The following is a 20,337-nucleotide window of genomic DNA, read 5'->3' on the forward strand; positions in this document are numbered from 1 at the left end:
TTCTTTTACTTTGAAACTCATAGTATCCATACCTACTCTACTAGTTTCCCTTACCTCACACAATTCAATATCCTTCTCATTGCTGAATACCAAAGAAAATATATTGTTCAATATCTCCCCCATCTCTTTTGGCTCTGCAGATAGCTGTCCACTCTGTCTCTCCAATGGACCAATTTTATCCCTCGTTACCCTTTTTCTATTAATAAAGCTGTAGAAACCCTTAGAATTTACTTTCACGCTACTTGCCAAAGCAACCTCATATCTTCTTTTAGCTTTTCTTATTTCTTTCTTAAGATTCTTTTTACATTCATTATACTCCTCAAACACCTCATATACTTCATGCTGTCTATACTTATTATAGATCTCCCTCTTTTTCCGAACAAGATGTCCAATTTCCCTTGAAAACCAGGGCTCTTTCCAATTTTTACTGTTTCCTTTCAACCGAACAGGAACATAAAGTTTCTGTACTCTTATAATGTCCACTTTAAATGTCCTCCATTTCTCTTCTACATCCTTCCCATAAAACAAAATGCCTCAGTTCACTCCTTTTAAATCATTTCGCATCTCATCAAAGTTAGCCTTTCTCCAATCAAAAATCTCAACCCTAGGTCCAGTTCTGACCCTCTCCATAATGATATTGAAACTAATGGTATTGTGATCACTGGACCCGAAGTGCTCCCCAACGCATACCTCCGCCACCTGTTCCGTCTCATTTCCTAACAGGAGGTCCCGCACTGCCCCTCCTCTAGTATGTACCTCTATGTATTGCTGCAAAAACTATCCTGCACACATTTTGCAAACTCCAACCCATCCAGCCCATTTACAGAATGTGTTTCCCAGTCTATGTGTGGAACGTTGAAATCTCCAACAATCACTACCTTGTACTTACTACTAATATCTGCTCTCCTTACATATTTGCTCTTCCAATTCTAGATTCTCATTTGGCGGTCTATAATACACCCCTATAAGTGTTGCTACACCTTTCCCACTTCTCAGTTCCACCCAAATAGCCTCCCTAGATGAGCCCTTCAATCTAACCTGCCAAAGCACTGCTGTAATATCTTCCCTGACTAGCAATGCAACACCTCCACCTCTTGCCCCTCCAATTCTATCACACCTGAAGCAACGAAATCCTGGAATATTTAGTTTCCAATCACACCCCTCCTGTAACCATGTTTCACAGATCGCCACAACATCATACTTCCAGGTGTCTATCCAGACTCTAAGCTCATCCACCTTTCTTACAATGCTCCTATCATTAAAATATGCACATTTAAGAAACCCCCCGCCTCTTATTCTCTGTTTATTTCCTTTTTTTTTCTCCTCTTGTGTCCGAGTGCTTCCCTTTTCTGCTTCCTGCCTCCCATTCTGTCTACTAGCTTTCGCTATTTGAGTCCCTCGCCCCAACCATTCTAGTTTAAAGTCTCCCCAGCTGCCTTTGCAAATTTCCCCGCCAGGATATTGCTCCCCGTCGGGTTCAAGTGCAACCCATCATTTCTGTACAGGTCCCACCTTCCCCAAAAGAAGTCCAAATGATCCAGAAACTTGAAGCCCTGCCCTCTGCACCAGTCTTTCAGCCACGCATTTATCCTCCACCTCGCTCCATTCCCACTCTCACTGTCGCGTGGCACAGGCAGTAATCTTGAGATTGTTACCTTTTTGGTCCTTTTCCTTAACTCTCTTCCCAACTCCCTAAATCCTCCCTTCAGGACCTCTTCCCTTTTTTTACCTATGGCGTTGGTACCCATATGTACCACGACCACAGGCTCCTCTCCCTCTGATTTCAGGATATCATGGGCGCGTTGGGACATGTCCGAGACCTTGGCACCAGAGAGGCAGACCACCATCCTGGTCTCCCGACTGCGTCCACATAATCGCCTAACCGACCCCCTAACAATAGACTCCCCAATTACTATTGCCCTCTTCTTTCTGTCCCTACCTTTCGGAGCAACAGGGCTGGTCTCTGTGCTGGAGGCCCGTCCGCTGTCGCTACCCCCGGGCAGGCTGCCACCCCCATCCGTACTCAAACAGGAGTACTTATTTGCAAGGTGTACCGACATTGGAGTACTCACTCGTTCCTGCCTCTGCCCCTTGCCCTTCCTTAACGTGACCCACATGTCTCTCTCCCGTGGTTTTGGGGTGACCACCTCCCTATAACTCCCCTCTATGACCTCCTCACTCTCCCTGACCAGACAGAGGTCATCGAGCTGCTGCTCCAGGATCCTAATACGGTCCCTTAGGAGCCCCATCTGGCTGCACCTGGTGCAGATGTGGACGTCTGGAGGGCCATCCGACACCATGACCTCCCACATCTGACATCCCGAACAGTACACTGCTCTGGCTGTCATTCTCCCGCCTTACCCTGGATCCGATACAAGTATATTACAATATAAACTGCTGGGAGAAATCAGCAGGTATCTGACTCACAACAGCTACTCCCTCTTGACCTTAAAACTGCACCTTTATTATATAAACAAAAAGCACTGTACCTTTACTAAAGCACTGTGCCCTTAGCTCACTGTACCTTTACTAAAGCACTGTACCTTAGGCCCACTGTACCCTTGGCTCACTGTACCTTTAAAGTGTCTTGGACAAGACCTACAGTAAGGTTGTCAGAGGATACAGGAAGAGCGAAGGTGGGTAACGAGGAAAAAAGGTAAACAGTGTGCACGTGCCCCCGGTGGCTGTATCTATTGAAAACAGATACACCTTCTTGGGAGCTGTCGGAACGGAAGACAGGACAGGATTGAGTGGCAGCTGCGCACGTGAGTCGAACCCCCGTGCAGAGAAGCAACGGTGAAGCGTAACGTCAGGCAGAGCCATTGGTATTTGAATCGTTAGTCATTGATGCGGAAAGGAGATTCTGCGGCAGCGGGCAAGACTCCATGCTGGTGTATTGCCTCCCTGGTGCCAGGGTCCAGGACGCCTCGGAGCGGGTGCACGGCATCTTCAAGATTGAGGGGGAGAAGCCGGAGTTTTTTGTGCATGTTGACACGAACGACACATGTAGGAAGAAGAAAGAGGCTCTGCAACATAAGTTTATGGAATTGGGTAGAAGACTGAAAAGCAGGTCCTGCAGGGTAGCGAACTATAGACTGCACCCAGCACATCGTGCTGGTGTAGGTAAAACATGAATATAGGGACAATGCATGTGTGGCGGAGGAGTTGGCGCAGGGTGCACCAACTCTGGATAATTGGATAATTATCCAGAAATTACATTTCTGGATAATTGGGATCATTTCATGGGCAGGGTTGACCAGAACAAAAGGAACGGTTTGCACATTACCTGGAGGGGGACCAAGATCCTAGCGGGAAGCTATGCTATTGCTGCACTGGAGGATCCAAAATAGATTGGCAGAGGGTGGGATCTCGTACAGGACAGAGGCACGTGAGAGGCGAATGGTTGGTATGGACAGTGGTGGGGGAAAGGTTAGTGGACAGAATAGGTAGGTGAAAAGCGGAGCGCGAGGAAGGAGGGTTGGTTTCAACAGCACTTAATTTAATGCAAGGGGCCGAACGGATAAGGCAGACGAGCTAATGGCCTGGATAGGTATGAGCCGCTGGGACCGTGTAGCCATGACGGAAACCTAGATAAGGAAGGGGCAAGACTGAGAACTCAATGTTCCGGGGTACAGGAGCTTCAGGAGCGACGAAGGTGAGGGGAACAGTGTAGGGGGTTAAGGAGGATGTCGTGCCAATCAACAGAGGTGACATTACGAACGGTTCGTCTATTGAGGCTATATGGGTGGAGCTGAGGAACAAAAAATGAATGAACACCTTTTTGGGGGTATACTACAGACATCGAATAGTCAACGGGAATTAGAATAAAAAATGTGGCAAGAGATTGCAGAGAGCTGCAGGTCAAATAGGTTGTTGTAGTAGGGGATTTTAACTTTCTCAATATAAACAAGGAAATATCATAGTTATATGGTTAAATGAGGTGCAAATCCTCAAAAGTGTTCAGGAGAGTTTTCTAAACAGTATGTAGAGGCTCATACATCTAAGTGGGCAACGCTGGATTTAATATTGGGAGATTGGGAAAGGCAAGTTAATGAAGTGTTTGTGGAAGAATCTATCTATCTATCTATCTATCTATCTATCTATCTATCTATCTATCTATCTATCTATCTATCTATCTATCTATCTATCTATCTATCTATCTATCTATCTATCTATCTATCTATCTATCTATCTATCTATCTCTATCTATCTATCTATCTATCTATCTATCTATCTATCTATCTATCTATCTATCTATCTATCTATCTATCTTATCTATCTATCTACCTATCTATCTATCTATCTATCTATCTATCTATCTATCTATCTATCTATCTATCTATCTATCTATCTATCTATCTATCTATCTATCTATCTATCTATCTATCTATCTCTCTATCTCTCTCTCTCTCTCTCTCTCTCTATCTATCTATCTATCTATCTATCTATCTATCTATCTATCTATCTATCTATCTACCTACCTACCTACCTACCTACCTACCTACCTACCTACCTACCTACCTATCTATCTATCTATCTATCTATCTATCTATCTATCTATCTCTCTCTCTCTATCTATCTATCTATCTATCTATCTATCTATCTATCTATCTATCTATCTATCTATCTATCTATCTATCTCTCTCTCTCTCTATCTATCTATCTATCTATCTATCTATCTATCTATCTATCTATCTATCTATCTATCTATCTATCTATCTCTATCTATCTATCTATCTATCTATCTGTCTGTCTGTCTGTCTGTCTGTCTGTCTATCTATCTATCTATCTATCTATCTATCTATCTATCTATCTATCTCTCTATCTATCTACCTTCTAACGAGTAGAAACCGAGTCTATCCAGTCTTTCTTCATCTGAAAGTCCTGGCATCCCATGAATCATTCTGGCGAACATTCTCTGTACCTCCTCTATGGCAATACTATCCTTCCTCAGATTAGGAGAACAAAACTGTACGCAATACTCCAGGTGTGGGCTCAACTGCAGTAGAACCTCTCTGCTCCTATACTCAAATCCTTTTGCTATGAATGCTAACATACCATTCGCTTTCTTCACTGCCTGCTGCGCCTGCATGCCTACTTTCGATGGCTGGTGTATCATGGCACCTAGGTTTCGTTGCATCTTACCTTTTCCTAATCGGCCACCATTCAGATAATAAATTGGACTGTAAACTATTTCTCACGCTTTTTTTCTGAGACCTCGGTCATATACGCTCTGAAATGCAGTTTACCCATACGGTTTATACTTCAGAGGCTAAGTGACAATATCGGATCACGGTCCAAACGTTGTTTTATCCACACCCACCGCGCACACACGCGGGCACAGACAGGGATACACACTGACACACAAATACATGCACGTACACACGTACAACACACACCGACGCACGGGCGCAAATACACACGCACACGCGCACACACATACACACAAACACACACACTAACTGTTAAAGTCATGTCATATAAAGTCATAAAAGTGGATAAGTCTCCAGGTCCTGACAGGATATTCCCTAGGACATTGAGGGAAGTTAGTGTAGAAATAGCCGGGGCTATGACATAAATATTTCAAATGTCATTAGAAACGGGAATAGTCCCCGAGGATTGGCGTACTGCGCATGTTGTTCCATTGTTTAAAAAGGGTTCTAAGAGTAAACCTAGCAATTATAGACCTGTTAGTTTGACTTCAGTGGTGGGCAAATTAATGGAAAAGATACTTAGAGATAATATATATATAAGCATCTAGATAAACAGAGGTTACACAGAAAAGCTGGAGAAACTCAGCGGGTGCAGCAGCATCTATGGAGCGAAGGAAATAGGCAACGTTTCGGGCCGAAACCCTTCTTCAGACTGAAGAAGAACCCGTCTGAAGAAGGGTTTCGGCCCGAAACGTTGCCTATTTCCTTCGCTCCATAGATGCTGCTGCACCCGCTGAGTTTCTCCAGCTTTTCTGTGTAACCTTCGATTCTCCAGCATCTGCAGTTCCCTCTTTAACTCTAGATAAACAGAGTCTGATTAGGAACAGTCAACATGGATTTGTGCCTGGAAGGTCATGTTTGACAAATCTTCTTGATTTTTTTGAAGAGGTTACTAGGGAAATTGACGAGGGTAAGGCAGTGGATGTTGTCTATATGGACTTTAGTAAGGCCTTTGACAAGGTTCCTCATGGAAGGTTGGTTAAGAAGATTCAACTGTTGGGTATAAATGCAGGAATAGCAAGATGGATTCAACAGTGGCTGAATGGGAGAAGCCAGCGGGTAATGGTGGATGGCTGTTTATCTGGTTGGAGGCAGGTGACTAGTGGGGTGCCTCAGGGATCTGTGTTGGGTCCTTTGTTGCTTGTCATGTACATCATTGATCTGGATGAAGGTGTGGTAAATTGGATTAGTAAGTATGCAGATGATACCAAGATAGGGGGTGTTGTGGATAATGAAGAGGATTTCCAAAGTCTACAGAGTGATTTAGGCCATTTGGAAGAATGGGCTGAAAGATGGCAGATGGAGTTTAATGCTGATAAATGTGAGGTGCTACACCTTGGCAGGACAAATCAAAATAGGACGTACATGGTAAATGGTAGGGAATTGAAGAACACAGTTGAACAGAGGGATCTGGGTATAACCGTGCATAGTTCCTTGAAGGTGGAATCTCATATAGATAGGGTGGTAAAGAAAGGTTTTGGTATGCTAGCCTTTATAAATCAGAGCATTGAGTATAGAAGCTGGGATGTAATGTTAAAATTGTACAAGGCATTAGTGAGACCAAATCTGGAGTATGGTGTACAATTTTGGTCGCCCAATTATAGGAAGGATGTCAACAAAATAGAGAGAGTACAGAGGAGATTTACTAGAATGTTGCCTGGGTTTCAACAACTAAGTTACAGAGATAGGTTGAATAAGTTAGGTCTTTATTCTCTGGAGCGCAGAAGGTTAAGGGGGGACTTGATAGAGGTCTTAAAATGATGAAGGGATAGACAGAGTTGATGTGGCCAAGCTTTTCCCTTTGAGAATACGGAAGATTCAAACAGGAGGACATGACTTCAGAATTAAGGGACATATGTTTAGGGGTAATATGAGGGGGAACTTCTTTACTCAGAGAGTGGTAGCGGTGTGGAATGAGCTTCCAGTGGAAGTGGTGGAGGCAGGTTCATTGGTATCATTTAAAAATAAATTGGATAGGCATATGGATGAGAAGGGAATGGAGGGTTATGGTATGAGTGCAGGCAGGTGGGACTAAGGGGGAAAAAATTGTTCGGCACGGACTTGTAGGGCCGAGATGGCCTGTTTCCGTGCTGTAATTGTTATATGGTTATATGGTTATATGGTCCTACTGAATTCTGGAACTAACTAACTATCTGTACCAACCACTATCCCTGATCGTTGGGGCTGGTGTGGGCGGCACTGGTCGGAGAACTAGGAAGGGGGAGAGAAGGAGGGAGATGGTCAGCAGATTTTACTGGAAGTAAGATAAGTCAATATTGATACCTCTGGGATGTATGATTCCCAAGCTTAACTTTCTTCTTCTTTTGACGAATGAAACATAAATACACCAAAGGAAGAGGTAGATCTTAAGCCGAATGTTGGGCAGCCAGGTTGTTAGCTCTGCGTCAATGTCTGCCAGGCCTGAGCTCCATTTGGTGGGTGGCAGAGCGAACAGTCAAAGACAACATGGTTGGCTGTCTGTTGTTCTGCTCCGCATTAACAGGCTGGGCTCTGGCGGAACCCCCATTTCCACATGCTTGCAATATAACGCCAAACTCTATTACGAAGTCTGGTGAGCTTCACCCATATTCCTCTGGGGAACTCAGACCCTGTATAGCTTTTATCAGGTGAATTGATGTAGTTGTGTTATTGAGACGATATTGTCTTCCACCCCTGTGACCATTCGGTGGCCATTTTCTCAGTTGGCTGAGAACTTCACTCGCCCCCCTGCAGGAACTATACAACAGGAGGTGCAACTCCAGAGCAAATAAAATAATGGGAGACCCCTTCAACCCCTGCAACGAACTGTTCCAGCTGCTACGGTCAGGCACACGCCTCCGTTGTCATGCGGTGAGAACGGAGAGGTTGAGAAGGAGTTTCTTCCCAGAGGCAATTCGGAATGTAAACGCCTATCTCACCAGGGACTAACTCCACTGAACGTTTTTCCTTCCATTATTTATTATGTAAACGAATATGTGTGTTATGATTGTGTTTACAATTTGTTTGGTTGTTTTGTTGTTTGCCTTTTGCACAAAAGTCCGCGAGCATTGCCACTTTCATTTCACTGCACATCTCGTATGTGTATGTGACAAATAAACTTGAATTGACTTGACTTGACCTGGAACTAGAAGGTTCCGTTGCAAGTTCTCGTGTATCTTTTCCATCTGATTATGCTGCACGAATAGTTGTTCCTGCAGCCCTATGTGTTTCTAAGAAGTGAAGCCGTCCTAACTGTTTTTGCTGCAAATTATCTGTCCCGACTGCCGGCCGCTTCAAGCAAAGCCTATTATAAACCGTATTAACACATGTGCTCCTCGAGGCACAGAGTTACGCTGTACCGAACAGGCTTCTGGACCCAGCTCGTCCGTGCTGACCAATATAACCTCTCTACCCCAACCCCATAAATCTGTCTATCACCAACATTCCTCTAAACAATTCATATCCATGTGCCTATCCAATTATGTTTTTAATATTTTTATTGTACTCGCCTCATTTACTTCTCGCAGCTCGGTTCATATACTGCCACCCTCTGTGTGAAAACATTGTCCATCATGCCCCTACTAATTCGTTCCTCCTCACCTTAAATAATTTTTTCTTGCTCTTGATGCGCCAACCCTGGGCATTTGCCTTACTTTTCCCCCTGATGATTTCCTACAACTCTATAATATTACCCATACACCTCTATATGATCACCTCTTGCGTTTTCACCTTGGACCTGGGTATCTAAGATTGTTTTTCGGATAGGTGAAATCTGCTGTTCCCATCCTTTGGGGAGGCGATTTTTTAATAAACATTTGGAAAAGAGCTGCAATCGATGCATTCATGTTTATTTATTGGTACACTTCTTCAGCCAATGGTTGTCCAGCGATGCATGTAAATGAGCTGAACAGTGAGAAAAACATTCGGGCCGAATACATCGTGATTTCTAGACTCGCCTGCAGCACGCAATGCGATTAGGGCACCAGATATTTATATGCACCTCGCGGGGGATAAAACAGCCGAATTTGCACACTCCTCCTTCGCGTTTGCATTTAAACGCTGTTGATAAAAACAAAAACTTTTCAAACATGCAAGAAAATTAAGATAATATGAAACATTATTCTGCGGTTTGTTTCGAATTCCTCCATAATTTAACCCTTCATGTCGTTGCTTTCTCCTTGAGAGTATTGTTAAGCGTGGTATAACATTGAACAGGTCTATGCTTTTTCGATAAACAAAACTAACCTGCCTATAATTCACATATTTTGTCGCCCAGTCATCCGGCAACAGGAGATTACCAATAAATGTCGATTTACATTATGGGTCTTAATTATTGGGAATTCAATGAATCTTTTTAGAACCCCCTTACATGTAGTTGATAATGGTTAATGCACCCCTTTGTCTAAACCAGCCTGGTTACTAATTCACAGTTTACCATTCTCCAACGAAGAACCAGTTTCGCTAAAGGTTTGCACAGTGCGCCCCGAACTCATCCTCGTACAGGCAATCCGCGAGGGAGAGCCTGGATTGGGAACCTGACCTTTGGTCCCCGAAACCAGTCGAAAGTGGGACATATTTGGGTAACTCAGTGATCGGTCAGTTTGATGTGCGACTGTACAGGAGCATCCGTGGGTTTTCTCTTGTATTTGGTTCACACTCAGAACCCAGAAGCAATCTATAATATACAGATTTGAACATTGTCCAATAATGTCTGCAGACGAACAGGCAATCCTACCCAGCACAACTCAAGCATTGAAATTAATGAGCCGACAGTAGAGCTGAGCAGGCTTACATCAACGTTCTGCTAAGGTTGCTATCGATGGTTTTGAAAAAAATAAAAACAACACGCACTGCTATGCATTGCCTCACATTCTTTTTTCGTTTTAAAATCTCCTGCAGTCCGTTGAGTCATCAGCAGTATTCCAAAAATAATTATAACACAATTGCTCATCTTCTGCATTTTCCCTTGTTGGGTTAACAGTGCCGGTAGAGAAGATTGTAAATACAATCGCATAATGTGCTGTATTTATAATGAGCATGGCCTTCAGTCTGGTTTGGGTGGGGCGAGGATTTTGTGGTAGATTTGCTCCTGAAGGCGGCGGACAGTCTGAACATTCCATGTTGGCTCCGTTGCCGTTAAGAGTTACATGCGCCAGCCACCTGATTTAACAATAATTGTCTGCGTTTTTGGCTTCATCCGAAGATTGTAGCGTCGAGCTGACGCCGAACCAGTGGAGAGCACGTATGTTTGGTTAAGCGGCCATTAGTCCTGGTAAATATCAAAAATCAGGGTAGGAGAGACAGGAATGTGCAACAGGTAATGAGGATATAAATCCATCTATGTTGACGTGGGATCGGTGGGTTGAAGGTCAACGGTCAAAGGTCAAAAACTGTATTTGCCATTTGTGCTTACACACATGGGAACTCTTGTGCGGTTGTTCAGAGAGTCAAGTCAAGTCGTTATAAAGACACACAGAAGACACATAATCTATAACAACATATACTTCTCTAGAACTAAAAAAGAAAGAAAATGCCTAAAACCCTATATAAAGGGGAAAGTGAGAGCATTGTAAATTACACAACCCTATATAAAAAGTGTCGATTGCATTGTAAATGGCACAGGCCAAGGAGACAATATAATATAATATAATATAATATGATGTGCTATGAGGTAGGTCAGGACATCAGTTCATTTTGTTTTGGCCAAGAGTCTCTCTGTGGCAGGGAAGAACCTCTTAAAAAAGCGTGTTCTGTTTGTGACGATGCTGTCCGCTCGTCTGTGCCTGAGGTTGTATGTGCAGTTTTTGTGTTTGAGCAGGGAGTGAGCTGGATGTAGTGTGTCTCTGATGATTCTCTCTGCTCTTTTGTGACAGCGCTGTGTATAGATTGTATCCATGGATTCTCTCTGCAGTCTTTATGACTCTTTCCAGAGCCTTCCTCTCTGTCTGTGTGGTGTTTCCATACCACACCGTGATGCCTGTGGTGAGGATGCTCTCTATCAGTCCTTTGTAGACCTGGGTGAGAGGGCGACAGTGCAGACCAGCTTTTCTGAGCAGCCTGATGAAGTACAGTCTCTGCTGTGCTTTTTTCACTGTGGCAGCAGTGTTCAAAGTCCAGTTCAGATCTGATGTTACTTGTAATCCCAGGTATCTGTAAACTGTCAGCAGCAGTGTTCTCCACCACAGTCCCCTTGATGATGAGGGGCTGCAGGGCGGGGTGGATTTTTCCTGAAGTCCATTATTATTTTTCTTGTCTTGTCTGTGTTGAGGGTGAAAAGTTTGGGACTGATCCTGTGCTGACGGTGAGCTCTGCAGCCACCCTCCTTCCCATCCTCACCACCTATGGTCTTTCAGTCAGTAAATCCAAGATCCAGTTAGAGGTGGGAGTCGGGACGCCGAGGTCTGTCAGTTTCTCAGTCAGCCAGCCCGGGCGAATGGTGTTAAAGGCCGAACTGTAATCCAGGAACAGCGTTCTGACGTATGTTCCTCTGCTGTCCAGGTGTTGCAGGATGTAGTGTAGAGCAATGGCCACTGCGTTGTCCACTGAGCGGTTGGGGCGGTAGGCGAATTGGAGGGGGTCGCTCGAGCCCGGGACCATGTGATTGCTATGTGTGAGACCCAGTGTTTCTAGACACTTCATGGCAACTGGCGTGAGTGTCATCTGTGGCCACCTTAAAGATGTTCCAATCTGTAGCCTCCAAACATCCCTGCAGGCTAGCCTGTGCACTGTCCGTCCAGGTATTAACAGTTCTGACTGTGACTGGCTGTGCCTTAAGCCTCTTGATGTAGATGGGCTTGAGCCGAATTGCCAGGTGGTCAGACTTGCCGAAGTGGGGTATTGGTTCAGCTATAAAAGCATTTCTGATATTACTGTAGCAGTGGTCCAGTATCTTATTTCCTCTAGTTGGGAAAGTCACAAACTGATAGTGAGGTGAAGTTATGATTCCGTGCTCTATGACTCGATGTTTGTTGGAGACGTGGAATCTGTGGGTCGAAGATTTGTTTCTGTAATGTATAATTATAATATTCGAGGATGATGGTGTTATTGACGTTAATCCAAAAACGAGAGGCATGGGTGAGGTAAATATGCACAGAATCTTCCTCATAGTTTGGGTTTCTAAAACGTGGTGTAACGTGAGGTGAGATGGTAAAGATGTCAGAGATACCTGAGGGGTGGGGGGGATATTTACATAAGTTGAGAGGTACACGCAAGGCCGTCATAGGTAGTAGCAGATGCCTTTACATTTATTAAATTTAACAGAGGTTTGTGCCGTTTCAGGAACGGGGACGTTGACAGCGATGTGGCCCAATGCGAACCCAACTGAACTAGCTAAGTTAGACAACTTGATTAGCACCAATGAGTTGATATATAATCCTCGCCATCTAACCCTAGCTCTCTGGAATCCCACTCGTTGCTCTTCCTCCTCCCACGTATCCAAAATTCAGAATTCATATCAAAAGTGAACGCACTTTAATTTCTTTCTGAAATGAAATTGGGAAATGGACACCATACACCTATTAGACTTTCGAAAAATCACAGACCTAAATTGTGCCAAAGTAGGAGTGTGCAAAGAACTTAGAGTCATTATATATCATAACAAGTACTTTAATTTGTACACATATAGAGACCATCTAGATGAGTACCGTATGCTCCGAGTCGTAAGATAAAACTAAAACACAACATGGCTACCCGCATGCACGAGATGGCGGTGCTGTGGAAAACCAGACAGAGATCATGGATCAGGTCATCAGCAGCAAAACCAGACACGGGTCAATTCAGCAATACTTGATCTGCATCCCCCTTCTTGGGCTTACAGGAGTGATATGTGGGTGCAACTCTCCTAGTGGCGGCATGCCGTAATGTTGTAACTTAGTTTGCTCCCTTAACGTTTAACTTCTTGCTTACCACTCTTTCAATGTTACTTGTTATTACTTGATTTCAAGACACGGTCTAACCATTTTTTTAAACGCTTAAATTGTGTAAAGGATGGAGACAAGAGCAAACAAAACTTCTCCAAGGAAGGGACGTGGGGAAGGCGCAGATTCTGACTGGTATCTTAGAAGCAATATCGAAAATGAACGGAAAACTTAACACACGATTCTGCAGATTGGAATAAATGATGGAAGGAATTTCGAGCAAATTAAAGGAAGTTCAAGCAAAGCTGATTATGTTACAAGATGAACCTCGTGAACAGAAGGACCACATCGATAACTTGCGAAACTTGGTTCAGGAAAGAGGTTTGAAGATTGAAACACTGGAACGGAAAATGAACGAAAATACTCGGGCACTCGAGCAATAGAAGACTAAAATGTGGATGGAAAACATAAGCCGTCGAATAAATATGCAAATTGATGGTTTTCCTGAAGGTCAAGAGAAGATAATGTTGTAAAATATGCCTAAAATGAGACTTTTATATAAAATATGCCTGAAATGAGACTTTCAACATCGAGCATTACGAAAATCTTCCAATTTTGTAAAATGCACACAGGATCGGGAAGAAACCTTGTATCCAAGATAAACCGAAACATTTGATCGGTCGGTTTCACGTTCTGCAGAAGAAGGAGAATAACCTCAAAGCAGCAAAAAAGTTGGGCATGGTTGAATATGAAGGATGCAGGTTTCGGTTTGTCCCTGATTACAGCCGTGAGCTAATGGGATTGAGAATGCCTTTCTGTAACGTAATGTCCGAGTTGTTTAAGAAACAGCTGCGCCCTGCCTTGCTCTACCCAACTAGGCTGCGTATATGACTACTTAATAGTAACAACCGATTTTTTAACAATCCGCAAGAAGTTCCAGCTTTCTGGAGGCTTATGGGGTTGAAGCCGCGACGGGGAGATATTGATAGCGGACTACAATAAAATTGGAGATTTGTTGTTCCTATTTTGACAATATAGCGTTCTGTAAATGATTAAGAATGATTTTTAAAAGTAAAAGAGCTAACAAAGCAGATCTTAAAAGTTAATATATAATGTCATTACAGTGAATCAATAGTATCTTAGAGAACGGAAAAGTTATGCTCCATCGAATGATGTTTTCCACTGTCTTTAGACAAACAAAGTGAAGCAGTTCTTGCTTTTCATAATTTGCACGTATTTTGACATTGGATAAACAATATGAAGTCCTCTTGTTTTTCACAGTTGGCATGCACTTTTAACCAGAATATCAATCTGCTTTGGCTATTGAGTGGTAAATAAGCCTTGTTTCTACGTTGGGAGCTGTCGTTAGGCGAGATGGGGGTAGGGGTGGGATTAGGTCTCGTACTGACTGCCTACTGGTCAGTTTCGGGCTTTGCATGAGCGACCTTTGCTTTTAGTTTAGTTAAAAATAAATCTGGGCAGAATTTGAACTACAAACATGTCTAAAATGCGTCATTTCTGGCTCAGCCTTAGATTCTTCTACATCCAGTATCATGAACTGCTATGGCCTACTAAATTAATCCTTTAGAATCCACATTTTTACAAACAATATGCATTGAGTATAGAAGTTGGGATGTAATGTTAAAATTGTACAGGGGATTGGTGAGGCCAATTCTGGAGTATGGTGTACAATTTTGGTTGCCTATTTATAGAAAGGATGTCAACAAAATAGAGAGATTACAGAGGAGATTTACTAGAATGTTGCCTGTGTTTCACCATCTAAGTTAAAGAGAAAGGTTGAACAAGTTAGGGCGTTATTCTGTGGAGCGCAGAAGGTTAAGGGGGGACTTCATAGAGGTCTTTAAAATGATGAGAGGGATAGACAGAGTTGACGTGGATAAGCTTTTCCCACTGAGGGCAGGGAAGATTTAAACAAGGGGACATTACTTGAGAATTAAGGGACAGATGTTTAGGGGTAACATGAGGGGGGACTTATTTACTCAGAGAGTTTTGGCTGTGTGGAATGAGCTTCCAGTGAAGGTGGTGGAGGCAGTTCGTTTCCACTTTGCCAGAGCACAGGGGATAAAGCTCGCCGCTCAGTTGTTGACAACCTCCTGGAGAACTCTGACATACTATGTATGCAAGAGACATTCTTAGCGAAGCAAGACTTGGACAAACTCAATTCTCCCATTGACACCTTTCATGGGGCTGGGGAGTCTACAACTGACCTTGGCATGGGAATACCAGGTGATGTGGCTATTCTATGGAACATGAAGATTGAATCATCAGTAAATGTGGTTCGACTTGATGCTGACTGGTACATTGACATACACTTTACTCACATTGTAAGTATAGTAGAATAGAATAGTAGAATAGTTTCTTTATTGTCATTGTAACATGAACCATGTACAACGAAATTTAAAAATGTCAGCCAGTCAGTGCACCATTCAAACATTTCTAACAGCTAACGATACATACAAGGTAAAATATTAAAAGATAAACAACTAAAATAAATATCACGAAAATAGCACGCATAAAACCCCAACCCTCCATCCTTCTGTCGAATTCACAATGTACCACAGTCCCTTAGTATGTCTCGCCCCTGCGTTCCTTGGCAGCTACATTTAGTGCTTTTATAGCAGTGGGGTAAAAACTGTTTTTTAGTCTGTTTCTTAGTCTGTAAGAAAGGTGGACGAGCTTAGAGTCTGGATAGACACCTGGAAGTATGATGTTGTGGCGATCAGTGAAACATGGTTGCAGGAGGGCTGTGATTGGAAACTAAATATTCCAGGATTTCGTTGCTTCAGGTTTGAAAGAATTGGAGGGGAAAGAGGTGGCGGTGTTGCATTACTAGTCAGGGAAGATATTACAGCAGTGCTTTGGCAGGATAGATTGGAGGGCTCATCTAGGGAGGCTATTTGGGTGGAACGGAGAAGTGGGAAAGGGGTAGCAACACTTATAGGGGTGTATTATAGGCTGCCAAAAGGGGATCGAGAATTGGAAGAGCAAATATGTAAGGATATAGCAGATATTAGTAGTAAGCACAAAGTAGTGATTGTGGGAGATGTCAACTTCCCACACATAGACTGGGAAACACATTCGGTACATGGGCTGGATGGTTTGGAGTTTTCAAAATGTGTGCAGGATAGATTTTGCAGCAATACATAGAGGTACCTACTAGAGGAGGGGCAGTGTTGGACCTCCTGTTAGGAAATGAGACTGGACAGGTGGCGGTGGTATGGGGAGCACTTCGGGTCCAGTGATCACAATACCATTAGTTTCAATATAATTATGGAGAGGGTCAGAACTGGACCTAGGGTTGAGATTTTTGATTGGAGAAAGGCTAACTTTGATGAGATGCGAAATGATTTAAAAGGAGTGAACTGGGACATTTTGTTTTATGGGAAGGATGTGGATGAGAAATGGAGGACATTTAAAGGGGACATTTTAAGAGTACAGAATCTTTATGTTCCTTTTCGGTTGAAAGGAAACAGTACAAAGTGGAAAGAGATCTGGGTTTCAAGGGAATTTGGACATCGTGTTCGTAAAAAGAGGGAGATCTACAATAATTATAGGCAGCATGAAGTAATGAGGTGCTTGAGGAGAATAAGGAATGTAAAAAGAACCTTAAGAAATAAATTAGAAAAGCTAAAATAAGACATGAGGTTGCTTTGGCAAGGAAGGTGAACGTAAATCCAAACGGTTTATACAGCTACATTAATAGCAAAAGGATAACGAGGGATAACATTGTCCATTGGAGAGTCCAAGTGGACAGCTATCTGCAGAGCCAAAGAGATGGGGGAGATATTGTGCAATTTCTTTTCGCCGGTATTCACCAAGGAGAAGGATATTGAATCATGTGAGGTAATGGAAACTAGTAGAATAGCTATGGATACTATGAGTTTCAAAGTAAAATAAGTACTGACACTTTTGAAAAGTATAAAAGTGGATACGTCTCTAGGTCCTGACAGGATATTCCCTAGGACATTGAGGGAAGTTAGTGTAGAAATAGCCAGAGCTATGACAGAAATATTGCAAATGTCATTAGAAACGGGAATAGTCCCCGAGGATTGAAGTACTGCGCATGTTGTTCCATTGTTTAAAAAGGGTTCTAAGAATAAACCTAGCAATTATAGGCCTGTTAGTTTGACTTCAGTGGTGGGCAAATTAATTGAAAAGATACTTAGAGATAATGTATATAAGCATCTGGATAAACAGGGTCTGATTAGGAACAGTCAGCATGAATTTGTGCCTGGGTGAACTGTTTTAAATAGCTGGGAGTCCACATCTCCGAGGATATGACATGGGCATCACACGCCTCAGCACTCGTGAGTAAGGCAAGGCAGCGCCTTTACCACCTCAGACAATTGAGGAAATTCAGAGTGTCTCCGAGGATCCTCCAGTGCTTCTACGCAGCGGCGGTGGAAAGCATCTTGTCCGGGAACATTACCATTTGGTTTGGGAATTGCTCTGCCAAGGACAAGAAGGCTCTGCAGAGAGTAGTGCGTTCGGCCGAACGCACTATGGGAACTTCACTCGCCTCCCTGTAGGAACTATACAACAGGAGGTGCAACTCCAGAGCAAATAAAATCATGGGAGACCCCTTCCACCCCTGCAACGGACTGTTCCAGCTGCTACGGTCAGGCAAACGCCTCTGTTGCCATGCGGCGAGAACGGAGAGGTTGAGAAGGAGTTTCTTCCCAGAGGCAATTCGGACTGTAAACGCCTATCTCACCAGGGACTAACTCTACTGAGCGTTTTTCCTTCCATTATTTATTATGTAAAAGAATATGTGTGTTATGATTGTGTTTATAATTTGTTTGGTTGTTTTGTTGTTTGTCTTTTGCACAAAAGTCCGCGAGCATTGCCACTTTAATTTCACTGCACATCTCGTATGTGTATGTGACAAATAAACTTGACTTGACTTGACTTGACTTGACTTGACTTGGAACGTCATGTTTGACTAATCTTCTTGAATGTTTTGAAGAGGTTACTAGGTAAACTGACGAGGGTAAAGCAGTGGATGTTGTCTATATGGACTTTAGTAAGCCTTTGACAAGGTTCCTCGTGGAAGGTTGGTTAAGAAGGTTCAACTGTTGGGTATAAATGCAGTAGTAGCAAGATGGATTCAACAGTGGCTGAATGGGAGAAGCCAGAGTGTAATGGTGGATGGTTGTTTGTCGGGTTGGAGGCAGGTGACTAGTGGGATGCCTCAGGGATCGGTGTTGGGTCCTTTGTTGTTTGTCATGTACATCAATGATCTGGATGAAGGTGTGGTAAATTGGATTAGTAAGTATGCAGATGATACCAAGATAGTTGTGGATAATGAAGAGGATTTCCACAGTCTACAGGGTGATTTAGGCCATTTGGAAGAATGTGCTGAAAGATGGCAAATTAAGTTTAATGCTGATAAATGTGAGGTGGTTCACCTTGGGAGGCCAAATCAAAATAGGACGTACATGGTAAATGGTAGGGAATTGAAGAATACAGTTGAACAGATGGATCTGGGAATAACCGTGCATGGTTCCTTGAAGGTGGAATCCCATATAGATAGGGTGGTAAAGAAAGCTTTTGGTATGCTAGCCTTTATAAATCAGAGCATTGAGTATAGAAGCTGGGATGTAATGTTAAAATTGTACAAGGCATTGGTGAGACCAAATCTGTAGTATGGTGTACAATTTTGGTCGCCCAATTATAGGAAGGATGTCAACAAAATAGAGAGAGTACAGAGGAGATTTACTAGAATGTTGCCTGGGTTTCAACAACTAATTTACGGAGATAGGTTGAACAAGTTAGGTATTTATTCTCTGGAGCGCAGAAGGTTAAGTGAGGGGGCCTGGGGGGACTTGATGGAGGTCAGAGAGTAAGGCGGGGCGAGCCCCATCAGAGACTTAAAAACAAATAACAGTAACTTAAAATGAACCCGAAAGTGCACCGGGAGCCAGTGTAGGGAGGCCAGAATTGGCGATATGATGTACAGGGAAAGGTTGAACAAGTTAGGTATTTATTCTCTGGAGCGCAGAAGGTTAAGGGGGGACTTGATGGAGGTCTTTAAAATGATGAGAGGGATAGACAGAGTTGATGTGGATCAGCTTTTCCCTTTGAGAATAGGGATGATTCAAACAAGAGGACATGACTTCAGAATTAAAGGACAGACGTTTAGGGGTAACACGAGGGGAAACTTCTTTACTCAGAGAGTGGTAGCGGTGTGGAATGAGCTTCCAGTGGAAGTGGTGGAGGCAGGTTCGTTGGTATCATTTAAAAAGAAAATGGATAGGCATATGGATGAGAAGGGAATGGAGGGTAATGTTATGAATGCGGGCAGGTGGGACTAAGGGAAAAAGTTGTTCGGCACGGACTTGTAGGGCCGAGATGGCCTGTTTCCGTGCTCTAATGGTTATATGGTTATATGGATACAAGTACAATACAATAGAAACTGCTGGGAAAAATCAGCAGGTTTCTGACTCACAACAGCTGTTCCCTCTTGACTTCTAAACTTTACCTTTATTATATAAATAAAAAGCACTGTACGTTTACTAAAACACTGTACACTTAGCTTCCTGTACCTTTACTAAAGCACTGTACATTTAGCCCACTGTACCCTTGGCTCACTGTACCTTTACTAAAGCACTGTACCTTTAACCAGAAAGCAGAAATGCTAACCTGAGGTTGCACCCGATCAGTTGCTTCCTCTTGTCTGCTTCCACCAATCAGCGGCTTCCACCAGAACCCTCCCTATGGAGTGTGGAACGATACAGATTTCGGCCCTGAACCTCCTCCACTCGCTCCAACGGTTCCCGGCCCTCTGTGAAAGCAAGCTCCGCGCTCGATTTAAATACTCACAGCCCTGACCCTCCTCCACTAGCTCCAACAGTTCCCGGGCCTCTGTGAAAGCAAGCCCCGCGCTCGATTTAAATACTCACAGCCCTGACCCTCCTCCACTCGCTCCAACGGTTCCCATGCCTCTGTCATTTAGGTCATTTTGTTCAAAGCTAGTTAATATATTAGCAAATTGCTGGATAAGGCCAGGGAGTCAAAGATGAACTCATGGGAGGTCGTTCTGCAAGATTCCATAACGAAGAAATAAAATGTATTCGACTGAGTTAAAATGTTTATTTCCGAATGTATTCCTGCAAACATTTCTCTTATATGAACGTCAGATGTTTACCAAAAAGACGGTGGCCACGGTAAATTAATTGTTGTTCAACATATTCTTCATTTTATTCCCAAAACACGGAGTGACAGCTGACAATCAATGTTGGATTAACGCAGGTGGGCAGACGACGAGG

This window comes from Leucoraja erinacea, unplaced genomic scaffold (genome assembly GCF_028641065.1).
Source record: "Leucoraja erinacea ecotype New England unplaced genomic scaffold, Leri_hhj_1 Leri_86S, whole genome shotgun sequence".
Taxonomy (NCBI): Eukaryota; Metazoa; Chordata; class Chondrichthyes; order Rajiformes; family Rajidae; genus Leucoraja; species Leucoraja erinaceus.